This window comes from Stegostoma tigrinum, unplaced genomic scaffold (genome assembly GCF_030684315.1).
Source record: "Stegostoma tigrinum isolate sSteTig4 unplaced genomic scaffold, sSteTig4.hap1 scaffold_91, whole genome shotgun sequence".
Classification (NCBI taxonomy): Eukaryota; Metazoa; Chordata; class Chondrichthyes; order Orectolobiformes; family Stegostomatidae; genus Stegostoma; species Stegostoma tigrinum.
In genome coordinates, this window is record NW_026728816.1 from 788,012 (window position 1) to 813,528 (window position 25,517).

At 49.4% G+C, this 25,517-nt stretch overlaps 1 long non-coding RNA gene across 3 annotated transcripts; it reads right to left on the reverse strand.

Moving 5' to 3' along the window:
* Positions 1 to 868: 868 nt before the first annotated feature.
* On the reverse strand, positions 869 to 24,021 carry LOC132209410 (uncharacterized). 3 transcript variants are annotated; one of them, XR_009445507.1, is made up of 3 exons: positions 23,686 to 24,018; positions 21,598 to 21,726; positions 869 to 897 (listed from the first exon to the last, which is right to left on the reverse strand). It is a non-coding gene; the product is annotated as an uncharacterized LOC132209410 (long non-coding RNA). The 3 variants fall into 3 exon arrangements; XR_009445506.1 differs by lacking the exon at positions 869 to 897 and adding an exon at positions 1,788 to 1,847 and having other exon boundaries at positions 23,686 to 24,021; XR_009445508.1 differs by lacking the exon at positions 869 to 897 and adding an exon at positions 12,062 to 12,091 and having other exon boundaries at positions 23,686 to 24,021.
* Positions 24,022 to 25,517: the final 1,496 nt, after the last annotated feature.

Consider the following 25,517-nt stretch of genomic DNA (forward strand, 5'->3'; position numbering starts at 1 on the left):
GAGGATTAAATGCTTTGGAGGAAGTCTGAGGAAAAGCTTTTTCATCTAAAAAGTGGTAGACATATGGGGCACGCTGCCTGAGAGGGTAGTTGAGGCAGGTATTCTCAACATTTAAAAAGCATCTGGGATGAGCATTTAAAATGCTCGGTCAAGTAGGCTGTGGAACAAGTGCCGATAAATGAGATTAGTGCAGCTTGGTGTATGTTGGGAGGCATAGACACAGTGTTTCTATGCTGTACGACTCTACGAGATTGAGGGTCACATAAAAATTTATTCTACATCTGGCCGTTTATTCCTTGACATTAACTGGATGATGTTCATATTGTGTACTTTATACACATCTTTCTCCAGCACTAACATTTGTCACCGTGAAGAGCATTACAATCAGAGTGTCAAGATGTCTACATGATCCTGTACAGATCTGACCAAATGGATTCCAAAGTATATCAGTTTCAATTTTACGATTTAAAACAAAAATCGCTAAAACTTTCAACTACTTTATCTGTTTAAGTGAAATGAAATTAGAACATACTGAAACCTTCTGTCAACAATACCAGGATTGATTTTAATCAGTCGACAATCTTCATCTTCACTGAACGGATCATGTACATATCAAAATCCAATATGTCGGATGCAGTTTAAATGCACCTTAGGAGAATCTAAACATACTACATTAAAGTGTAAATCATACATACATATCAAATACGTTCAGCAGCCAGTTCAGACACATGTCGACACAGAGTGGCACATTGACCAAGTCCTTGTGGTTTTGTTCCAAAACATCATAAATGGACGTTAAACAGTTGATTACTTCAGTCACATTCAGAAGTTGCTCGGTTTGTGTCAATTTGTGTTGATCAAAGACGCATTGCGCTGTGTGCAACTCCAACAGATCCACTACAAAGGAGGAAGAAAACTAACTTTGATTACAGTTTTAACTTATTGAGCTATCAAATAAAATTAATTCCTGTATTTGGCCTAGAAATAAATACAATGATTCACAAAAGTACTCTGGAATGAAGGAAACAGGCCATTTCCTTCTCAAATGCACGATGTCAAATCTAACTAGGGAACCGTCAGTGATAATGTATGGTTTAGAAGGGGTGGACACTAGGAAGTTGTTTCCGTTAGGCAGGGAGACTAGGACCCGTGGGCACAGCCTTAAAATTAGAGGGGGTAAATTTAAAACTGAAATGAGACGACACGTCTTCAGCCAGAGAGTGGTGGGCTTGTGAATTCATTGCCGCAGATTGCAGTGGAGGCCAGGACGTTGGATGCCTTCCAGGCAGAGATCGACAAATTCTTGATCCCAAAAGGAATCAAGGGCTAGGGGGAGAATGCAGGGAAGTGGTGTTGAAATGCCCATCAGCCATGATTTAAATGGCAGAGTGGACTTGATGGGCCGAATGGCCTCACTTCCACTCCTATGTCTTATGGTCTTATGATGCTGGTCATATTCTGTCGTTTGGTTCAGTAATTTCTGCAGAACAATGGTGGAGGAACAGTAGCTTTGTATGTTATGAAGCCCTCCTTTATATTTATGAAGCAGGACTCAGTACAATTTAAACTAAAACATCCATCTCTTTCAACCGACGTGCATTCTCACTACACCCAAATCCAAAGTACAAACTAATTGGCTCTTTACTCGTTTCAAATAGTGGATCTTACAACCCCTATTTCACTGCTGGTAATCAGCATTCATTTAAATCACACTAGGTTGCAGCTATGAAGTGTGTTAATCACACATTCTTGTTCATTTTAAAAAGGCGCTCTGTTACCTCGGTTTTGAACTAGATTTCTCTTGTAATTTTGCTCCTTTGTCATACACATGGTATGTTCTACAGCATCTACCAAAAACAATTAGTAGTTAAACAAGTATCAATTCATTTTAGTTCACATGATGCCAACAAAATCTGGCAAACATGGTCAAAACATGGAATGCCAATCGAACCACTCCAAATACAACAGAACCTCCATAAATAAAATCTAATGGCAATATGAGGAATGAAGCTCCCAGAGATATGCATTCATCTGAGTGAAATCGTTGATTTTCTCGGCTTCTAACCCTTTCACAGGCAGAGAGATCCTGGCCCATGAACGTTCACTGCTTGAAAAAAATTCCCCTCTACATCGCCCTACATCTTTTCCCCAAAACATGAATGCATTCCCTTCTCCTTGTAACATCATCCACCAGCCATGGGAACACAGCCTCTCCACGTTTATCTTATCCCAACCAATCATAATCCTTTATGTCTCCATTAACTACTTATTAATCCCCTGTACTCCAATGAAAATAGCATTAGCTAAATTTGTTGATAAAATGTCACAATCCTAAAACAGGTTGGGTAAATTTCATCATTATTACTCAATACTACCAAAATTATTACTCTTGAAGTTTAGTCCCAGATTTGGGTGCATCATTCCAGTCCTATTTCAAGGTTCAGGATAACTTCTTCGTTTTAGCACTGTACGAGCTCCATTATACAGCCCCATCCCACAAATACAAAGGTGGGAAGGAGCACATAAAATCTGGAGGGCACTTGTGCGTACATGTGTGGAACTTCTGGGGAACTGTCAAGCAGCCTGCCTATCCTTTGGCCTGCTGAGATCAATTGATGGCAATTTATTGCGTAAGGAGATAGATGTCAATCAGGAAGGCAGTGAGCTTTACATGCACAATCCAGCCTCGAAAAACTGAGTTGGTAGGGGATCCTCATCCACAGGCCCCTTGGCCTGATCCAAGGCACTTCACGCCCTTAAACTCTCATCCAACGTTTCAACATCCCCGAACAACCCTCGACCACTCCGAACCTCTCGTCCGGGACCTGCCATCCAGCCATCAGCAACTTCAGACTCTTCTGGGCTCTAAGTGGCCAGGAGTTCTACAAGGTAGAACTTCCATCAAAGAGGCGCCCCATGTCCTGCCTCCAGCCATTTAATGCTGCAGGGCAGCTGTGAAGAGCATGGGCAGGGTCCCATTTGGCATTTCAACTGGGAGACACCTGAGCAGGAGTGGGGGCAACAGCACCATGTCGAGTACTATTCACCAGACCAAAACTTCCATATCCTCAGCATTCTCTCCAATGTTCTGCCAATTCAACAGTCAGTGCCCAAGGTTAGTGGGAAACCAGAAATAAGGAAAGATTTCAAAGTCGAGAAATAGAAAAGAAACTGACAATAAGAGCTTATTTAAACAAATGAAAAGGAAGGAAGAAGTCAAAGTGAACGCAGATCCCTTAAAGAATGGAGGCTGCAAAAATAATAATGGGGAATCAGGAAATGGCAAATGAGACAAATAAATGCTTCATGTCAGTCTTCACAGCAAAAGGCACAAATACCATCTCAAAACTATTTAGTGAACAAAGAGCAAAAAGCAGACAAGAAATATCACCAGAGAAGAGGTGCTCGGGGAACTAATGGGGTTAAAGGTCGATAGGTATCTGGGACCTGATGTACTCTGTGCTAGTATATTAAAAGATGTAGCTAGTGCGGCCTGACTTGAAATACTGCGTGCAGTTCAGGTCGCCCCATTACAGGAAGGATGTGGAAGCATTGGAAAAGGTTCAGAGGAGATTTACCAGGATGTTGCCTGGTCTGGAGTGAAGGTCTTACGAAGAAAGGCTGAGGGACTTGGGTCTGTTCGCATTGGAGAGAAGAAGGTTAAGAGGGGATTTAATAGAGACATACAAGATGATCAGTGGATTAGATAGGGTGGGCAGTGGGAGTCTTTTTCCGAGGATGATGACTTCAGCTTGTACAAAGGGGCACAGCTACACATTCAGGGATAATAGATTTGAGACAGATGTCAGAGGCAGGTTCTTTACTCAGAGAGTGGTAAGGGCGTGGATCGCCCTGCCAGCCAATGTGGTTCACTCAGCCACATTCGGGGCATTTAAACAGTCCTTGGGTAAGCAGATGAGCGCTGATGGGCTGGTGTAGCGGGGTGGGCTTATATTAGTTCACTGGTCGGTGCAACAACAAAGGCCGAAGGGCCTGTTCTGCGCTGTATCGTTCTATGTTCTAACCCCCCACCAGCACTCATCTTCACTGGTTTCATCCTCGCCGCTTCGAACTGTCTGTCTCCTCTCCAACTATCTTCTCAGCTATCCATCTTCAATCCGCCTCCCCCTCTCTCCATATTTATTTCAGAATCCCCTTCCCCTGCCCCATTTCTGAAGAAGGGTCCAGATTCCAAACATCAGCCGTCCTGTTCCTCTAATGCTGCTTGGCCTGCTGCACTCATCCAGCTCTACACCTTGTTTCTTCAGATTATCCGGCATCTGCAGTTCCTACTATCTCTGAAGAGATTTTCTTTCTCTTCTCCCACAGCAGTCTTGGAAACAACTCATATGGGCGTGGGGATTTGTTCACTTTTAAACCAGCCAATAATTTCAATTTCACACTGCATCTTCCTGCTTTATAGACATCAATGCTCCTCCTTGAAGGGAGGACAGATGGGAGGTACTTGTCAACTGTATCGATGCCCTTCAGTTCTGAACACAGATTGCCCCATCACCCTTCGTACACCCCGGTTTCTAATTGGCCCTACTCTTTCCCTGGTTATTCTCCTGCTTGATATGCCTGCAGAATATCTTGATATTCTTTCCAATCTTGGCCACCACCGTATCTTCACACTTCATTTTTATACGTCACTAGTCATCCATTCATTTGCTCCCTTTGCACTTGTCATAAACATGTCCTGAACATTCCTCAAGATCCAGGGTTCTCCAGGCTTGTTGATCATAAATTTCACCCAAAACGGAACATAGCTGGCCTTTACTCTCCCAGTTCCTTTTCTGCTGTAGATTCGCCCTCAACTAACTTCCCAAAATATTACACCCAGATCCTGCCTTGTTTCAGTCAAATATGCCTTACCCCAAACCAAAAACATTTTTTTTTAAACAGATCTCCTCTCCCATGTTGAAAAGTCTGTTGTCGCGGTCACTATCACTAAAGCACTTAGCCACTGTCACCTTGAACACTGCCTTTGTGTCCCAGAAGTAGGTCCCTTACAAGCTCGTCTACATGGTGATGTTAAATAATCTCTCAAATGTATTTAAAGAATTATTTCCCAAGTCAAACTTTTATGTTATCTCAATTAATGTTGTGCAGTTGAAATCCACTAATATAATCTTTATATTATTATTTTCTCACCCCTCAGTGAATTACCTGCTCTTCAATTGCCCACTGCTTGGAGGCCGACAGCTTAAATTCCTCACCACATTAGCAAACCCTTGTGCAAGGATTTTGGTTCCTTTCTGCTTCAGCTGCAGACCAGCCAACTTGTAGAGGATATACCATCCCCACAAATTGTCCTTCAGATCCATGTGTCTAAATCCCTCCCCAAACACAAACACTTGAGCCAAGCATTCATCTGTTTTCTTCCCCTTTTTCTTGCCTTCTCAGCATGTGGCACCAGGAATAATCCAGAGATTGCAACTTTAGAGGTTCTGCTATTTAATCCACTGCCTAGCTCTCGGAACACTTGATGCAAGACCTCATCACTCATCTTACCAAAGTGTACATCGAGCTGCGTCTTACAGTCCTCCTCCTTCAGGATATTTTTAATGACATTGTTGATCTGGTTAACACGCCATAATGGAGTCACATCAATGACTGTGAAAAATCTGGTCCACCCAGATCGTCGCAATGGGCAAAAAAGCACACCAATGTCTCTACTTCCCAGGAGGCTAAGGCAATTCAAATATAAAGGGCAACTTTCATTGATGTACCAGAGAAAGCATCCTATCTGGATGCATATCATAGCATGGTTTGGCAACTGTTCTTCCTAAGAAAACAACAGACTCCACAGTCATGAACACAGCACAGTGCATCATGCAAATCAGCCTTCCACTCATTGATTCCACCTATACTTCCTGCTGCCTCGGGAAAGCAACTGACATTATCAAAGGTCTTTCTCACCCGCCAATTACACTCTCTTCTACCCTTTTCTGAAGGGAAGGTGTCAAAAAGTTTGTATTCATGTGTGAACAGATCCCAGAAAAGCTTCTTCACCACTGTTATTGGACATCTGAATAGAACACTTAAAATTTTAAATCTAATTTTGATCTTGCTCTCTGTGCATCTTCTCTGTTGCTGTCATTATGTTCCATTTCACTAATGCACCTTGTATGGTATGATCTGTCTATACTGCATGCATCACAGAACTTTTCACTGTACCTAGGCACATGTAATAATGAATACTCTAAATCAAATTGACTGTGTGCAAGAGAGAGGTGAACATATGATTGTGTTCAAGAGTGCAAAGACAGTGCACGAAAGTGTGAGCGTGCGCAGGACAGAATGTGTGCGCCAGTGACTGTGCTCAAGAGTGTGTAAACGAGAGTCAGCACAAAAGCGAATGTAACAGCATGCATGAGGCAGTGAGAGTGTCTGTGAGAGCGAGTGAGCTTGAGAGCAAGTGAATTTGTAAGCCCAAGTGTGTGAGGGAGAGTTTTGTGTGTGTGTGTCTGTGTGTAGTTGAGAGTATGAACATTGGCAAAAGATCCTGCGAACAGGGCATGCAAGTGTGCCACGGAATGTGTGCAAGACCATGCATGATTGTATGACAGTATGGAGTATGAATGAGTGAGAACGTGACTCTGTGTGTGTGTGTCTGTCCGCGTGTGTCTGTCCGCGGTCAGTGTGTGTGGATAGTATGTTTGTGCATGAGGGATAGGATATGCATGTGCAACATAGTGTGACTGTGAACTTCTGTTTGTGCCTGAGTGAAGTGTTGGGGGAGAATAGGGAGAGGAGAGATCGAGAGAGCGTATGTGAGAGAGATGAGATGAGGAGAGGAATAAGAAATGATGAGTGGTCAATACCTGGAGGGAAAAAAGAACAGTGTGTGAGTGTTAAGAGAAGCCGCTGGATAGAATATGGAGGCTAAAATAGTATCAGAGATAATGGGAACTGCAGATGCTGGAGAATTCCAAGATAATAAAATGTGAGGCTGGATGAACACAGCAGGCCAAGCAGCATCTCAGGAGCACAAAAGCTTCATGAATGGTCTAGGCCCGAAACGTCAGCTTTTGTGCTCCTGAGATGCTGCTTGGCCTGCTGTGTTCATCCAGCCTCACATTTTATTATCTTGGAATATGGAGGCTATTGTTTTACTGATGGTACTGAATGAAAAGCAAGTGACACCTCTACTTGTTAGGGGACAGGAGATGTGCATTAGAGAAGGAGATACAGTCAAGCCTTGTTAGAGACAGCAGACACATTGAAAATGCACAGAAACTGAAATTAAAGCTTTCTTGTCAATGTGTCAAGAGGTGAGACAAATATGACGGGCTAATATTGTACCTTTGTGCTCAGTAAAATCATAGAATCATGAATCAGAGAATCCTTACAGTGTGAAAACAGGTCCGTCAGTCCAACACATCCACACTGCCCCTCAAAGCATCCCACCGAGACCCATCCACCCATAACTCACCTAACCTACACATCACTGAACTCCTTGGGAAATTTAGCATGGCCAATCCACCGAACTTGCACGTCTTTTGACTGTGGGAGGAAACTGGAGCACCCAGAGAAAACCCATGCGGACACATGAAGAATGTGCAAACTCCACACAGATAGTCAAAGGGTGGAATTGAACCCAAGTTGCTGGTGCCGTGAGGCGGCAGTGTCAAGCAGAGCCCCTGTGCTCTTTATTATGCCAATTAAGCTGCAAGCATTATTTTTAAAGGAAGGAAACGTACCATCGTCACAGGATGCCAGTGCTTTCAATTTTCTATCAGCTTTGAGAACTTTATCCATGTCTGTCTTGACAAGGGCAAGGTGATGGCAATGGTGTGAACAGCAATTTGATTCACTCTAAATCAACTATAACACTAATTTCCAAAACTTTGAAAACTCAATGTCCTGTTTTTCGAAGATGTCTGCATGTTCCATGGAAAATCATGTATTTTCCACTGCCTACCAGGCCAATCATTTCTTCACTCTGATCTCTGTCTCTCTCGCTCTCTCTCTCTGTGTCTTGCCCTCTTTGATTTCTGTAATTCCCGCCCTCCCTACCCTCAGCTACCTGTACTCATATGCTCGAGGCTTCTCCAATTTTCTGATGTTCATGCTAAAGCTTTAAGATCCCCGCACTGAACGTCAGCAAATTTTTCCAGAAGCCTCAAATGACTGCTGCCCAGTGGCTCTTACATCCATTTTCATCACTATGAAGTGCTTTGAGAGGTTGGTCATGGGTCACATCAACTCCACCCTCCCACATTACCTTGATCCACTGCAATTCACCTACTGATGCAGCAGATCCATCGTCGATGTCCTCTCTTTGGCTTTACACACACCTCTGGAACGTCCAGATAACAAGGGCATCTACATCAAGCTCCTACTTATTGACCACATCTCCACCTTCAATACCCTAATGCCAAACAAACACATCTCCAAGATTTTGAGTAGGATTAATTTCTTATATTTTTATGCCAATTATATGACTGAATTAATTAAGTCGATTTAATTTTCAAACAAGTCTAGGTTTCTTTGTATTTCACCAGAGCCCAAATGTAAATTTATTCACATGCAAATTACATGAATGGCTTCAACATACAAATAAGTTCAGAGCTGATACACATTGTCATATAGGTTATGACACTCAGGAGACTTGATGTAGCAAAGACACCTAACATGTGCTGTCTCCATGATAACAAGGTGTCGAGCTGAATGAGCACAGCAGGCTGAGCAGCATCAGAGGAGTAGGAAAGCTGACGTTTTTGGTCCAGATCTTTTGTCAGGAATTGGACACAAAAGAATCTGAGATAACAGGTGTAGAGCTGGATGATGCTGCTTGGCTTGTTGTGTTCATAAGACCATAAGACAGAGGAGTGGAAGTAAGGCCATTTGGCCCATCAAGTCCACTCTGGCATCTGAATCATGGCTGATGGGCATTTCAACTCCACTTCCCTGTACTCTCCCCATAGCCCTTGATTCATCCAGCTCTACACTTTGTTATCTTAGACTCCCCAGCATCGGCAGTTCCCACTATCTGTGTGGTCCTCCTCTACGTCAGGGAAACCAAGCGGAGGCTTGGTTCACACTAAACAACTGCACCTCCCAGTCGCCAACCATTTTAACTACCCCTCCCAATCCTCAGATGGACTGTCCATCCTGGACCTCCTGCAGTGCCACAACGATGGCACCCAAAGGTTGCAGGAACAGTACCACTTATTTTGCTTGGGAACCCTGCAGCCTAATGGTATCAGTGTGGATTTCACAAGCTTCAAAATTTCCCCTCCTCACCTACATCCCAAAACCAGCCCAGCTCATCCTCACCTCCCTAACCTGTCCTTCCTCCCACTTACCCACTCTCCCACCTCAAGCCCTACCCCCATCTCCTACCTACCAGCCTCATCCCACCCCCTTAGCCTGTTTGTCCTCCCTGGACTGACCGATCCCCTCCCTAACTCCCCACGTACACTCATCTTGACTGGCTCCATCCACCGCCTCTTTAACCTGTCTGTCTCCTCTCCACCTATCTTCTCCTTTATCCAGAGATAATGGGAACTGCAGATGCTGGAGAATCCAAGATAACAAAGTGTGAAGCTGGATGAACACAGCAGGCCAAGCAGCATCTCAGGAGCACAAGAGCTGACATTTCGGGCCTAGACCGTTCATCAGAGAGGGTGTTGGGGAGAGGGCTCCGAAATAAATAGGGAGAGAGACGGGGAAGCGGACCGAAGATGGAGACAAAAGAAGATAGGTGGAGAGGAGAGTATCGGTGGGAAGGTCGGGAGAGGATAGGTCAGTCCAGGGAGGACGGACAGGTCAAGCAAACAGGATGAGGTTAGTCAGGAGGAAATGGAAGTGCGGCTTGAGGTGGGAGGAGGAGATAGGTGAGAGGAAGAACAGGTTAGGGAGGCGGGACAAGCTGGGCTGGTTTTGGGATGCAGTGCGGGGAGGGGATGAGTTGGGCTCGTTTTGGGATGCAGTCGGGGAGGGGAGATTTTGAAGCTTGGGAACTTCACATCGATACGATTGGGCTGCAGGGCTCCCAAGCGGAATGAGTTGCTGTTCCTGCACTCTTTGCGTGGCACCATTGTGGCACTGCAGGAGGCCCACGATGGACAAGTCGTCTGAGGAATGGGAGGGGGAGTTAAAATGGTTCGCGACTGGGAGGTGCTGTTGTTTATTGCAAACCGAGCGGAGGTGTTCTGCAACGCAAACATGAGATTTTTTTCTTCTAGCTTGCACTCACTGGAGCACTGCAGCAAGCCTGAGACAGAGATTTTGCCCAGGGATCATGATGGAGTGCTCAAGTGACAGGCAATTGGAAACTTGGGGCCATTTTTACGGACAGAATATAGGTGTTCTGCCAAGCGGTTGGTCAGTCTGTGTTTCGTCTCCCCGATGCAGAGGGAGACCATATTGTGAGCAGTGAATACAGTAGACTAGATTGAGTGGTGTGGGTAAATCGCTGCTTCTCCTGGAAGCCTTGGATAATGAAGCCGGAGGAAGTAAATGGACAGATATTATGCCTTCTGTGGTGGCATGGAAAGTGCTGTCGGGTAATGGGGAGGTGTTGCGAATGGATAAAGAGTGGACTGAGGTGTCCTGACGGAATGGTCTCTGCGGAAGGCTGACAAGAGAGGGGAGGGGAATATTTGCCTGGTGGTGGAATCTTGTTGGAAATCGTGGCTGATGTTCTTCTAGATGTGGATATTGATGGGTTGGGCTTTGAGGACCAGTGCACATCATCAGGGGGGAGGCCAAAGTGTAGGAGATGGGTTGGACACAGCTGAGAGCTCTGTCAACCACGAACGCAAGGAATGCTCAGTTGAGGAAGAATGCAGACATTTCAGAATCCCTCCAACAGAAGACGAAATCATGAGAACAAGTGGATCTGTCTGGACAGTCCTGTTTGAAGATTATGGGAACTAAGACTACGTTGTTTGTCATAAAGGCTATGGTTGAGTGATCATATTCAAACTGAAGAGACCAAGAATGTGAGATTGGAGAATGGGTGGAGAACCATGCCTCGAGAATCCCTCTGCGGGTCTATGCTTGGCTTGGGCTACTATGGTTACCTTGTCCCAGTTTCGTATGAGAGGCGTGATCCTCCACCCATAATGCAGCCAACAAACAGATACAATTGGACCCCCACATACAAAACCATACAGATCAAAACCCAAAATGACAGTACTCATGGTAACTGACCGGACAGTATAAATTCCAGACAGAGTAGAGTAACATTGTTTCGCTGGAGGCTCTACTGATGATGTCACACATCATGGTGACGAAACGTCTCAATGAAAACAAGCCAGCTCGGCGAGCAAGTCAACAACCTCAATCAGAGAGCTGGCTGTTTTGAACTACCTTGTTCAAGTGTATCATTTTGGATCTTGAATGTTAAATCTCGCTCCAACACAGGGACGGAGGATTGCTGTTAACAGCTGCATTCTAACTAATTCATATTGAATCATTGTTTTGACCAGTCCAGAGATGTGCAGGTTAGGTGGATTGGGAATGCTGAATTACCCACAGTGCCCACATACGTGTAGTTTAGGTATATTAGCCGTGGGAAATGCAGGCTGACAGGGATAGAGTTGGGAATGGGGATGGGTCTGGGTGGGATGCTCTTTGCAAGGTTGCTGCGGACTTGTTGAACTGAATGGCCTGTTTCCACACCGGGGATTCTATAAAACCAGGTTTTACTAAATTAGTGAGAGAGTGAGTTTATCAATTGCTCAATGCAAGAAGTCAGAAGGCACCACAAATACACACAAGTTAGAAACAAGAAATTAGCTCAAAAAACATAACCGTTAAGAGGGATACGGATAGTTCAGCCTTTGGATTGTTTGTGAAGAAAAGAAAGTGGGATGTTGTGGCCACTAAGTTGGGCGATCCCCGGAATGCTTATGTGAATTCAGCAGTTAATTTTGAGATTCTTATTGAAATTCTTTTGACCTTGTTTCCTTTTTGACATTGCCCTGGTTTGCAGAGCTCAGAGCAAGAGATTGTCTTTTCTTCTAACCTGCAGCAGAGGCCTATGAAATGGCTGTCCTAGAACTGCGACCTCCACAACTCCACAGACCACACGAGCAGAGTCGCCCAGGAATACACACGATCTGACATTCAAGAACTATTGAGATAACAATACTCAGTGTGGGATTGCAAAAGACAGCATGTAGAAACAGAAAACAGCTGTAAATACTGTCAAGAGGTGAAATAAAGTTATAGAGCTAAATTAATGGCTCTTTGCTTACGTGCTCATTGTATTCAGAACAAAATCAACAAATTAATAGCACACATACAGGTTGGCGGGCATGATTTGAGAGCTATTTCAAAGACATGGTTATAAGGAGATCAACACTGGAGGTAAATGTGCAGGGCTACGTGACATTCCAAAAAGACAGGCAGGAGGGAAACTGACTAAGCGATGAAATTACTGAGAGAACAAGAAACAATCTTCAATCGGAAGACGTAGAATCCAATTTTATTTATTTGTTAATGGGAGGAGGACATCACTAGCTACGCAGTGTTTATTGTCCATCCCTCGTTGCCCAGGGGACAGTTCAGAGTCAATCATATGGCTGTGGGTCTGCAGTCACAAGTAGGCCAGACCTCGTAAGGATGGCAGTTTGCTTTTCTAAAGGACATCAGTGAACCAGGTGGGTTTTTCTGACATTTGGCAATGGATTCATGGTCATCATTAGATTCTTCATTCATGATTTTCTATTATATTCAATTCAAATTCCACCATCTGCTGTGCTGGGATTTGAACACAGGTCCCCAGAATGTTATCTAACTCTCTGAATTAACAGTCCAGTAATACTACCACTCGGCCATTTCCTCCCCAATCTTGGAACAAGAAAACCTGTAGCTGACTCCCACATGGGGAAAAACACTGAACCAGGAGCTTCTTCAAACGAGGTGATCGCCTCTTCTTACATTTTAAGATAGCTATGAATTATCAGGACTTTGTGGGAAGCTACTAAATTGGGGGAAGGAGTATCAGGTAGGAGCAGAGCAGTATTAATTGGGAGGAGCTCTTATTGTACATGTCGACATTTGATACGTGGAAGTTATTTAAAGACCTACTGATCAGCGTTCAGATCTGGCCTATTCCAGGAAAGGAGGAATGACAAGGATGGCAATCTAAGGACATATGGACATAAGAAATAAAGCAGGAGTAGGTCATCTGTCTCTTCCAGCTCGCTCCGCCATTCAATAAGGTCATCACTGATCTTTTTGCGGACTCAGCTCCACTTACCCTCCCATTCACCATAATCCTCAATTCCTTTCCTGTTCAAAGATCTATCTGTCTTGGCCTTTAAAACATTCAACCAGGGAACCTCAACTGTTTCACTGGGCAGAGAATTCCACAGATTCACAACCCTTTGGATGAAGAAGCTCATCCTCAACTCAGTCTTAAATCTGTTCACCCTTATTTTGAGGCTGTGCCCCGGAGATGTACTTTCACCCATCAGTGGAACCAACTTCAGTGCTCCTTTCCTGTGTATTTCTTTCGTAATTTTAAAAGTTGCTATTAGAACATCCCTCATTCTTCGAAGTTTCAGTGAGTGCAATCGTAGTCTCCTCAAACTCTCCCCATACAGCAACATTTTCAATTCTGGAATCAATCTTGTGAAGCTCCTTTGCACCCCCTCCAGTGCCAGTACATCCATTCTCCAGTGAGGAGACTAAAACTGTACAAACTACTCTACATCAAGCCTCACCAGCACCCTATACAACTGGAGCATCCCCTCCCGATTTTTAAACTGCATCACTCGAGCAATAAAGGACACTATTCCATTTGTTGCCTCAATTACCAGCTGCGTCTGCAAACGTTTTGTGCTTCATACACAAGGCTGCCCAGCTCCCTCTGCATAGCAGCATGCTACAATTTTTCACCATTTATGTAATACTCCATTTTGCCCGAATTGCCACCAAAATGGATAGCCTCACATTTTCCATCATTGCACTCCATCTGCTAGACCCTTGTCCATTCACTTACACTTTCTGTGTCCTTCTGCAGACGTTCATTATCCTCTTCACACTTAACACTAAAATGTGTGGGAGAGTAATCTGTGAACTGTAATAGAACATATAACAACACAGCGCAGAACAGGCCCTTCGGCCCTCCATGTTGCGCCGAGCTGTGAACTAATCTAAGCCTATTCCCCTACACTACCCCATCGTCAACCATATGCTTATCCAAGGGCTGTTTAAAGGCCCCTCATGTGGCTGAGGTAACAACATTGGCAGGCAGAGCATTCCACGCCCTTAACACTCTCTTAGTAAAGAACCTACCTCTGACATCTGTCTTAAAACCATCACCCCTCAATGTGTAGCTGCACCCCCTTGTACAAGCTGAAGTCATCGTCCTCGGAAGAAGACTCTCACTGTCCACCCTATCTAAACCACTGATCATCTTGTATTATCTCTATTAAATTCCCTCTTAGCATCCTTCTCCCCAATGAGAACAGGCCCAAGATCCTCAGCCTTTCTTCACAAGACCTTCGCTCCAGACCAGGCAACATCCTGGTAAACCTCCTCTGCACTTGTTCCAACGATTCCGAGGCCGCACTAGTGTTTGTAGAGTTGCAGCATGACATCACGTCTCCGGAACTCAATCCTTCTACCATTGCAACCTACCACACCATCAGACTCCTGAACAGCACCATCTACCTGGGTAGCAATTTTCAGGAATCTATGCACGTGGACACCAAGATCCCTCTGCTCACCTACACTGTCAAGAATCTTTCCGTTGACCCGGTGTTCTGCCTTCCTATTAGTCCTCCCAAAGTGAATCACCTCACATTTATCCGTATTAATCTCCATTTGCCAACTTTAGGGACAATTCTGCAGTTTATCCAAGTCTCCCTACAACATGCAACATTCTTCCACAATGTCCACCACTCCACCGACTTTAGTGTCATCTGCAAACTTACTAACCCATCCACCACTGCCTGCGTCCAAGTCATTTACACAAATGACAAACAGCAGTGGTCTCACAACAAATCCTTGAGACACACCACCAGTAATCAGACTCCAGGCTGAATATTCTCCATCAACCAGCACTCGTTGCCTTCTTACCGAAAGCCAGTTTCTCATCCAAATGGCTAAAGCTCCCTCAATCCCGTGCCTCTGTATTTTCTCCAATAGCCTACCACGGGCAAACTTATCAAAGGCTTTACTCAAGTCCATGTACATCACGCCAACTGCCCGACCCTCATCCACATGTTTGGTCACCTTCTCAAAAAATTCAATGAAGTTTCTGAGACATGACCTGCCCTTGACGTATCCATGTTGACTATCTCCAATCACATTGTTGCTTTCTAGATGTTTATAAATCCTATCTCTTATAATCCTTTCCAAAATTTTTCCTACAACACACCCAAGGCTCACAGGTCTATAATTGCCTGGGTCATTCCTACTACCCCTCTTGAACAAGGGCACAACATTTGCAATCCTCCACTCCTCTGGTACGAAACCTGTAGACAATGAGGACTCCAAGATCAAGGCCAAAGGCTCCACCACCTCCTCCCTAGCTTCCCAGGCAATCCTCGGAAAAATCCCATCAGGCCCAGGGGTTTTATCTACCTTCACACGTTGTCGAATTGATAACACTTCCTCCTTCCTAACCTTAACCCTTTCAATTCTAGTAGCCTCTAACTCAGTCACCTCCTCTACAATATTCTCCTGTCCCTCAGTGAAAACAGATGAGAAATATTCATTTAGCACCTCTCCAATCTCCACAGCGTCCACACACAACTTCCCACTTCTGTCTTGGACTGGCCCTATGCCTACCCCAGACATCCTCTTATTCCTCACATACCTATCGAAAGCTTTCGGGTTCTCCTTTATTTACCTGCCAATGTCTGCTCATGTACCCTCCTTGCTCTTCTTAACTCTCTCTTTAAATCCTTCCCAGCTAATCTGTAGCTCTCCATCACCTCATCTGAACCATCTGGTCTCATCATCACATCAGCCTCCCTCTTCTGCTTAACGAGAGATACAAGTTTTTTTTAGTTAACCACAGTTCCCTTAGCTTATCGCTTCCTCCCTGCCTGAAGGGACGTGCCTATCAAGGACACGCAATATCTGTTCCTTAAACCAGCTCCACAATTCAATTGTCCCCATCCCCTGCATTTTGCTAACCCATTCTATGCCTCCTAAGTCTTGACTAATCACCTTATAAGGGAGGAATGGAGAAGCCGATAGTGAAGAGGACGATCAGAGGTTACAGCAGAACATAGATAGACTGGAGAGTTGGGCAGATAAATGGCAGATGGAGTTCAATCCAGGCAAATGCGAGGTGATGCATTTTGGAAGATCACATTCAAGGACAAACTATACAGTAAATGGAAAAGTCTTGGGGAAAATTGATGAACAGAGAGATCTGGGCGTTCAGGTCCATTGTTCCCTGAAGGTGACAATACAGGTCAATAGGGTGGTCAAGGCGGCATATGGCATGCTTTCCTTCATTGGACGGGGTATTGAGTACAAGAGTTGGCAGGTCATGTTGCAGTTGTATCGGACTTTGGTTCGGCCACATTTACAGTACTGTGTCCATTACCAAAAGGACGTGAACGCTTTGGACAGGGTACAGAGGAGGTTCACCAGGATGTTGCCTGGTATGGAGGGTGCTAGCTACAAAGAGAGGTTGAGTAGATTAGGATTATTTTCATGAGAAAGATGGAGATTGGGGGGGACCTGATTGAGGTCGACAAAATCATGAGGGTATAGACAGGGTGAACAGCAAAAAGCTTTTGCCACCCAGAGCGGAGGACTCAATTACTAGGGGTCATGAGTTCCAAGTGAGAGGAGGAAAATTTAGGGGAGATATGCATGGAAAGTTCTTTACAGAGAGGTTGGTGGGCACCTGGAACGCATTGCCAGTGGAGGTGGGCGACGCAGACACATTAGCATCTTTTAAGATATATTTGGACAGGTACACGGACAGGCAGGGAGCAAATGGACACAGACCGTGAGCAAACAGGTGAGAAGTTAGACAGAGGATCTTGATCGGCGCAGGCTTGGAGGGCAAAAGGGCCTGTTCGTGTGGTGTAATTTGCTTTGTTGTTTTGACTGACTGGAGGGAAGGAGGAAAGGATGGCTGGAGGGAGGGAGGGAGGGAGGGAGGAATGGATGGCTGGAGGGAGGGAGGGAGGGAGGAATGGATGGCTGGAGGGGGGGAGTGAGGCCTGACGGGAGGAAGGAATGGATGAATGGACGGGGCAAGGAGCAGGAGGACGGGGTGGGGGGGGGGGGGGGGGAAGGAGAAGGAGGACGGGGGTGGGGGAAGGAGGAGGACGATGGTGGGGGGGGAAGGAGGAGGAGGACGGTGGGGGGGGAAGGAGAAGGAGGACGGTGGGGGGGGAAGGAGAAGGAGGACGGTGGGGGGGGGAAGGAGAAGGAGGACGGTGGGGGGGGAAGGAGAAGGAGGACGGGGGGGTAAGGAGAAGGAGGACGGTGGGGAAGGGGAAGGAGAAGGAGTACGGGGGGGGGGTAAGGAGAAGGAGGACGGTGGGGAAGGGGAAGGAGAAGGAGGACGGTGGGGAAGGGGAAGGAGAAGGAGGACGGCGGGGGAAGGAGAAGGAGAAGGAGGACGGGGGGGGGAAGGAGGACGGGGGGGGGGGGAAGGAGGACGGGGGGGGGGGGAAGGAGGACGGGGGGGGGGGAAGGAGGACGGGGGGGGGAAGGGGAAGGAGAAGGAGGACGGTGGGGAAGGAGGAGGAGGACGGGGGGGGGGAAGGAGGAGGAGGAGCGGGGAGTGGGGGGGAGGAGGAGGAGCCGGTGGGGGGAGGGAGTTGAACACAGCAGACATCCTGACATCAGCTTCCCTGGCCTCTGATGCTGCATGTCCTGCTGTGTTCATGCTCATGAACACCTCGTTACCTCCCATTCTCTTTTGTTTGTGTTTTCTTGCTGTTCCTCCCTCACTCTGATTCTCTCCCCCTCTCTCACCTCTGCTGGCCCGAATTTCACTCCCTTGTCATGCTCCTTTATTTCCATCTTTCTGTCCCTTTTCTCTCTCCCACCACAAATTCACTCTCTCTCACTCTGGCTTTATTCACAGGGGGAGAGAGTACAAGAGGAAAGGAAACCAAAGCACACAGCGCCTTCGGCTGAGAGAGAAATTAAGAACTGCCGGAGATTTTCCAAACCGTGACACAGGAGTTGCCTCTCTCTGTCTCTCTCGACAGTCTCTGTCACTGCCTCACCCAACCCCACACCCATTCGTGTCCCATGGTGACTCTCCACAAACCCACCTCCGGGTGGAAATGCAAACACAAGTTGCTGGAAATGCTCAGCATCTGTGAAGAAAAAGTCCCGAGGTAGCGTTTTGGGTGCGATGACCCTTTCCCTCCGAGCTCCGGCTAGAAATGCTCCAGCCTCTGGGACAGGGTCCCCTTGTAGTCGGAGAGCTGCGGCTCCATCTCGGCTGTTCGCTTGGCGCAGGGCATCAAGAGCTCCCCTCAGCCCCAGGAAGGGGTATGTTCACCCCCTAACCTTATACTGACAGTGGTTGTGTTCTTCCCTCATCCCCGGGAGCCCCTCCTGCCTTCTCACCTGGTCGTCGGAGTGCTATTCGGCTACGGAGGGCGGTGCGATAAAGATTCCACTTCCCACAGCCGCGGGGGAAGGGGGCATCCCTTCACTCCTAAACCTCCTCCCATCTCATCTTGTGGCAGTGGCTGTTCGGCTGCAGAAAGCAGCGCTGCCCGTGACCCCAAACCTCCCGACAACACCCCTCTCCGAACCCAACCCCCACCACGCCCCTTTTGCAGTAGCTGTCGGCCACTCAGTCACAGGGCTGTATGATAGTGACTCTCCCCATGTCCCCTCGCTTCCAGGACGGCTATCCTCCAACGCCTACCCCATCCCATCCCGCTCCTTCCCTTTACCTTGTAGTCGGAGAGCTGTAGGCAGTTCTGCTACGGAAACCCGCGCAGGGCTGTATAATAGACACCCTCCCAATGTCCCCAGCCTTCCCCTCACCCGGGGAGGGGTATTCTCACCCCCAAAACATACATTCCCAACCCCTCGCTTTGTGATAGGAGCGGCGCAGGATGTGAAACAGGGACCGTGCTCATGTCCCCAGTCCTCCCTTCACCCCAAACCCCACTGTGACCTTGCAGTCGGAGATCGTTGTCGGCTGCTCAGCCACGGAAGGCGTTGCGTACCGCGGCCAGGTACTCGGGGAGCGCAGGCTCGGTGCCAGGCAGCTGTTCAGGCAGGTAGCTGTGCCCAGGAGCCGGGCAAAGAGGCCTTCTCCCACCTCGGATCCCCGGTCCTGGCAAAGGCGGCGCAGGGCCGAGCCACTGAGCAGCGAGCGCTCCAGCAGCCCGGATGCCTGCTCCTAGCCCGGTGGTCATGCTGGAGGCCGCTGGAGAACAGGGGGTTGTAGGGGTCCGGGAGCGTGGTGCGATGATCCCCGCTGCCGAAACCCTGGGTCCTCAGCCCCTCCCGGGAAAAGGGATCCAGACAGCGGACTCGTCGCCGAGGGAGAGGGGGAAAAAGGCGTGAGTAGGAACAGGAGAGGAAGGGGATTGACTGCGAGCGAGAAAGAGACAGAGTGTGTGTGAGAGAGAGAGGGGATTAGAAATGCAGTCTGATTGCGGATGGGCTGGGTTTAAACAGAGATTTTTAAACTTTGTTCGAACGAAACCCAGAACGCTGCCTGCTGAGCGAGTGGAGAGGCTCGGACAGAGAGGAAGAGAGACACAGGGAAAGACAGGGGGGCGGGGGAGAGGGGACAGAGAGAGGTCACAGGGAGAGACGGAGAGACAGGGGAGAGAGAACGGCAGAAGCACACACAGAGGGAGGCAGAGACAAGAGGAGAGACAGAGAGGGGCGCGCACACACACACAGACCAAAGAGACAGAGAAAGAGAGAGACAGAGAAGTGCACAGCGAAGTGGCAGAGACAAGACGACAGAGAGAGAGATACAGAGACAGAGAGAGAGATACAGAGACATAGAGTGAGGCACACACAGAGAGATGGAGAGACAGAGATTGTGTGAGTGGGGCAGGGGGTGGGTTTGGAGAAAATGGGAGAGAGAGAGAAAGAGACAGAGTCGTAGAGTTGTACAGCAGTGAAACAGACCCTTCAGTCGAACTCCTCCATGCCGACTGGGGGGCCGGGGCCCGTGGGCGGGACAGGGCCGCGGGGGGCCGGGGCCCGTGGGCAGGAGAGGGCCGCGGGGGGCCGGGGACCGTGGGCGGAACAGGACCGCGGGGGGCCGGGGCCCGTGGGCGGAACAGGACCGCGGGGGGCCGGGGCCCGTGGGCGGGACAGGGCCGCGGGGGGCCGGGGCCCGTGGGCGGGACAGGGCCGCGGGGGGCCGGGGCCCGTGGGCGGGACAGGGCCGCGGGGGGCCGGGGCCCGTGGGCGGGACAGGGCCGCGGGGGGCCGGGGCCCGTGGGCGGGACAGGGCCGCGGGGGGCCGGGGCCCGTGGGCGGGACAGGGCCGCGGGGGGCCGGAGCCCGTGGGCGGGACAGGGCTGCGGGGGCCCGTCCCCGTGGGCGGGACAGGGCTGCGGGGGCCCGTCCCCGTGGGCGGGACAGGGCTGTGGGGGCCCGTCTCCGTGAGGGGGACAGGGCTGCGGAGGCAAATCGCCGTGAGCGGGAGAGGGCTGCGGGGGCCGGTCCCTGTGAGCGTCTCAGAAATGCAGGGGCAAGTTGATCCGGTGAATTCAAGTATGAAATTACACGAAAGACAGCAATGAATTTAAAGCATTAAGAGGAAAGAGATTTGGAATCCAGCATTCGTTCATGGGGATGGAGCAGCGCTTGGAATATTGCCTTCAGTTCTGGTCGCTTCATTACAGGGGGGATGTGGAAGCTTTAGAGAGGGTGCAGAGGAGATTTAGCAGGATGCTGCATGGAATGGACGGCAGGTCTTATGAGGAAGGGTTGAGGGGGCGAGGACTTTTCTCATTGGAGCAAAGAAGAATGAGAGGTGACTTGATAGAGGTATACAAGATGATGAGAGGCATAGCTGGAGTGGATAGTCAGAGATTTTTTCCCAGAGCAGAAATGACTAGCACGAGGGGGAGAAATTTTAAGGTGACTGGAGGAAGGAATAGGGGAGATGTCAGACCTAAGTTCTTTACACAGAGAGTGGCGGGTGTGTGGAATGCGCTGCTGGCAGATACATTTAGAGACTTTTAAGCGACTCTTGGATAGGCACATGAAGGACAGTAAAATGAAGGGTATGCAGGGTAGTTTGATCTTAATGGGATAATAGGACGGCACAACATCGTGGGCCGAAGGGCCTGTACTGTTCTTTGTTCTATGTTCAGCCAAAGGTTCTTTTCTTTTCAGGAGAGAGTAATTGATTGTAGTTTTTAAAGACAGAACTGAGGACAGAGAAAGATATCAAGGAAGGTTGCACGTTAGTGACAGTATCAACAAGTCCTCAGCAAATGTACTCTCTGAGTAACTACACTGTTTTGAAGGCGAGAGGACCAATGATATCAGTTAAGCCCCCCTTGTTTTTGTATTGTCTACTTCTGACATATGCGCAAATGGACAACCTCACTCTCCTGCAAAGCTGCAGAATGAATAATGCTGCAATATTTGTCAACTCCCAAATGGGCATTGATACATTAGTAAATCTCACATCAATAAACTTACGTCTCAAGGTTCTCGCCTTCTAGAGCTGTTTGTACTGGTAAATAACCCAAGCGAGGATGTTTGGCAAAATATTTCTTACTTATTTTTCAGCACCTTGCTGAAATCACGCACATCTTCACCTGATGTTGTCTAAAAATGTAAAATAAATCAAATTCAGTTCAGAATTAATCATGAACCAATCTACTCAACTCACTCTATAATCCATGCTATCCCTGCTAAATGTCTTGAGGATGTAAAATTAAAGACTCTGCAATTCTGAGGGATAAAGTCGCTATCTTTCTGTAAGATTATGATAAAGGTTAGATATGTCTGAATGTGAGTTTCGAACAATTAAGCTTGAGTTTCATAGAGTCATACAGCATGAAAAAAGATCCTTTGGCCCAACCAGTCTATGCTGATCACAATCCCAAACTCAACTAGTTCCACCTGCCTGTGCTTGGCCCATATCTCTCCAAACATTTCTATCATCTTTCTATCTTCTGGCTACAACATCACCTGAACAGAATTCTCCATCTTGTGGTCAAATACTAAAACTATACAATTAAGTAATTTCAAATGATACACAGATCCAGGATTCACATTAGTGGCCTTTCTGGTTGAATTGCTAATTATTTTAACAACAGTGCATTTTCTGTCAAATTATGCCATGTATAATTACTGATCCAAAATTCATCTCATTGGGTTTCATTTTTTTGGTTTTTTGTATTGAGTCAAAGATGAGATCAATACAGGGGGGGAGAAGGGAGCAGGACGACGGGGGGAGAAGGGAGCAGGACGAGGGGGGGAAAAGGGAGCAGGACGAGGTGGGGAGAAGGGAGCAGGACGAGGGGGGGAGAAGGGAGCAGGACGAGGGGGGGAGCAGGGAGCAGGACGAGGGGGGGAGAAGGGAGCAGGACGAGGGGGGGAGAAGGAAGCAGGACGAGGGGGGGCAGAAGGGAGCAGGACGAGGGGGGGCAGAAGGGAGCAGGACGAGGGGGGCAGAAGGGAGCAGGACGAGGGGGGCAGAAGGGAGCAGGACGAGGGGGGGAGAAGGGAGCAGGACGAGGGGGGGAGAAGGGAGCAGGACGAGGTGGGGGAGAAGGGAGCAGGACGAGGTGGGGGAGAAGGGAGCAGGACGAGGTGGGGGAGAAGGGAGCAGGACGGGGGGGGAGAAGGGAGCAGGACGAGGGGGGGGAGAAGGGAGCAGGACGAGGGGGGGAGAAGGGAGCAGGACGAGGGGGGGGGAGAAGGGTGCAGGACGAGGCGGGGAGAAGGGAGCAGGACGAGCGGGGGAGAAGGGAGCAGGACGAGGGGGGGGAGAAGGGAGCAGGACGAGGGGGGGGGAGAAGGGAGCAGGATGAGGGGGGGGGAGAAGGGAGCAGGACGATGGGGGGAGAAGGGAGCAGGACGGGGGGGGGAGAAGGGAGCAGGACGAGGGGGGGGAGAAGGGAGCAGGACGAGGGGGGGAGAAGGGAGCAGGACGAGGGGGGGAGAAGGGAGCAGGACGAGGGGGGGGGAGAAGGGAGCAGGACGGGGGCGGGGAGAAGGGTGCAGGACGAGGCGGGGAGAAGGGAGCAGGACGAGGGGGGGAGAAGGGAGCAGGACGAGGGGGGGGAGAAGGGAGCAGGACGATGGGGGGAGAAGGGAGCAGGACGGGGCGGGGGAGAAGGGAGCAGGACGAGGGGGGGAGAAGGGAGCAGGACGAGGGGGGGAGAAGGGAGCAGGACGAGGGGGGGAGAAGGGAGCAGGACGAGGTGGGGGGGGGGGAAGGAGGAAGGGAGATGAACACAGCAGACAGGCTGACATCACCTCTACACCCAGAATATTCAGACCCTTCAGAAGCGTTTCTCCCTGCGACTCCTGAAACAGACACTCGCAGCCATGCGCCGGCACCTCCACACACTGCAATCCAGCCTGCCCCAGCTCAGAGCCTCCCTCTCCCAGACCTGCACAGGACCCCTGCTGTTTTTTATCCGCCGCAGGATCCACAGACTGAACACCCAGTTCCACTCAGCTTTACTGGACACCAAAAATCCTAAGTACAACCAACTCACGGGCCCCTGCCACCCACAAGAGGATTCCTGCGCCTCCCAAATCCCGAGTCTGTACCTGCCCCGCCGCCATTGAACATGAAGACACGGCCGGAGACCCCACCGATGACGTCACATCCGCCTCCGCCGGCCACACCACTTCCGGAACCGCTGCTGCACTCACCACCTCCACTTCCACAGATACAACACCTCACACACCACCCTCACCGCAGCTGCTGCCGCCTCCCCCGATACTCCAACTGCCGACGGAACCCCGCCCACGGCCGACGACCTCATCGCTCCGCCCACAGCCTCCACAGCCAGCAACCCCAGAGGAGACAGCCACACTGAGCCCTGCCACATGTTCACCGTCTCCCCAGACCTCCCACTGACTGAGGACGAACGGTCAGTCCTCAGTAAGGGGCTCACCTTTGTCCCCCTACAACCACACATCAACCAATACCAGTCACGATTGGACATAGAGCAGTTTTTCCACCGTCTTCGCCTCCACGCCTACTTCTTCAACCGGGAACCTAACCCTCCCTCCACTGACCCCTTCACCCGCTTCCAACACAAGTCCTCCTCCTGGACACCACCCCCAGGCCTCCTAACCTCCCTCGACCTCTTCATCTCCAACTGCCGTCGAGACATTAACCGCCTCAATCTCTTCACCCCTCTCACCCACTCCAACATCTCCCCTGAAGAACGGACAGCCCTCCGCTCCCTCCGCTCCAACCCCAACCTCACCATCAAACCCGCAGACAAGGGTGGCGCAGTGATAGTAGGGCGCACTGACCTCTACATCGCCGAGGCCGGACGCCAATGCTCCGACACCACCTCCTACTGCCCCCTCAATCATGACCCCACACCCGAGCACCAAACCATCATCTTCAACACCATTCATGACCTCATCACCTCTGGGGACCTCCCACCCACAGCCTCCAACCTCAGTGTTCCCCAACCCTGCATGGCCCGTTTCTATCTCCTTCCCAAAATCCACAAACCTGCCAGCCCTGGTCGACCCATCGTCTCAGCCTGTTCCTGCCCCACCGAACTCATCTCCAGGTGGACTCCATTTTCTCCCCTTTGGTCCAGGAACTCCCTACCTACGTCCGTGACACCACCCACGCCCTCCACCTCCTCCAGGACATCCAATTCCCTGGCCCCCAACACCTCATCTTCACCATGGACGTCCAGTCCCTATACACCTGCATTCTGCATGCAGATGGCCTCCAGGACCTCCGCTTCTTCCTGTCCCGCAGGCCCGACCAGTCCCCCTCCACCGACACCCTCATCCGCCAAGCCGAACTCGTCCTCACCCTCAACAACTTCTCTTTTGACTCCTCCCACTTCCTACAGACTACGGGGGTGGCCATGGGCACCCGCATGGGCCCCAGCTATGCCTGCCTCTTTGTAGGTTACGTGGAACAGTCCCTATTCCGCACCTCCACAGGACCCAAACCCCACCTCTTCCTCCGGTACACTGATGACTGTATCGGCGCCGCCTCTTGCTCCCCAGAGGAGCTCGAACAGTTCATCCACTTCACCAACACCTTCCACCCCAACCTTCAGTTCACCTGGGCCATCTCCAGCACATCCCTCACCTTCCTGGACCTCTCGGTCTCCATCTCAGGCAACCAGCTTGTAACTGATGTCCATTTCAAGCCCACCGACTCCCACAGCTACCTAGAATACACCTCCTCCCACCCACCCTCCTGCAAAAATTCCATCCCATATTCCCAATTCCTCCGCCTCCGCCGCATCTGCTCCCACAATAAGACATTCCACTCCCGCACATCCCAGATGTCCAAGTTCTTCTCGGACAGCAACTTTCCCCCCACAGTGATCGAGAACGCCCGTGACTGCGTCTCCCGTATTTCCCGCAACACATCCCTCACACCCCGCCCCCGC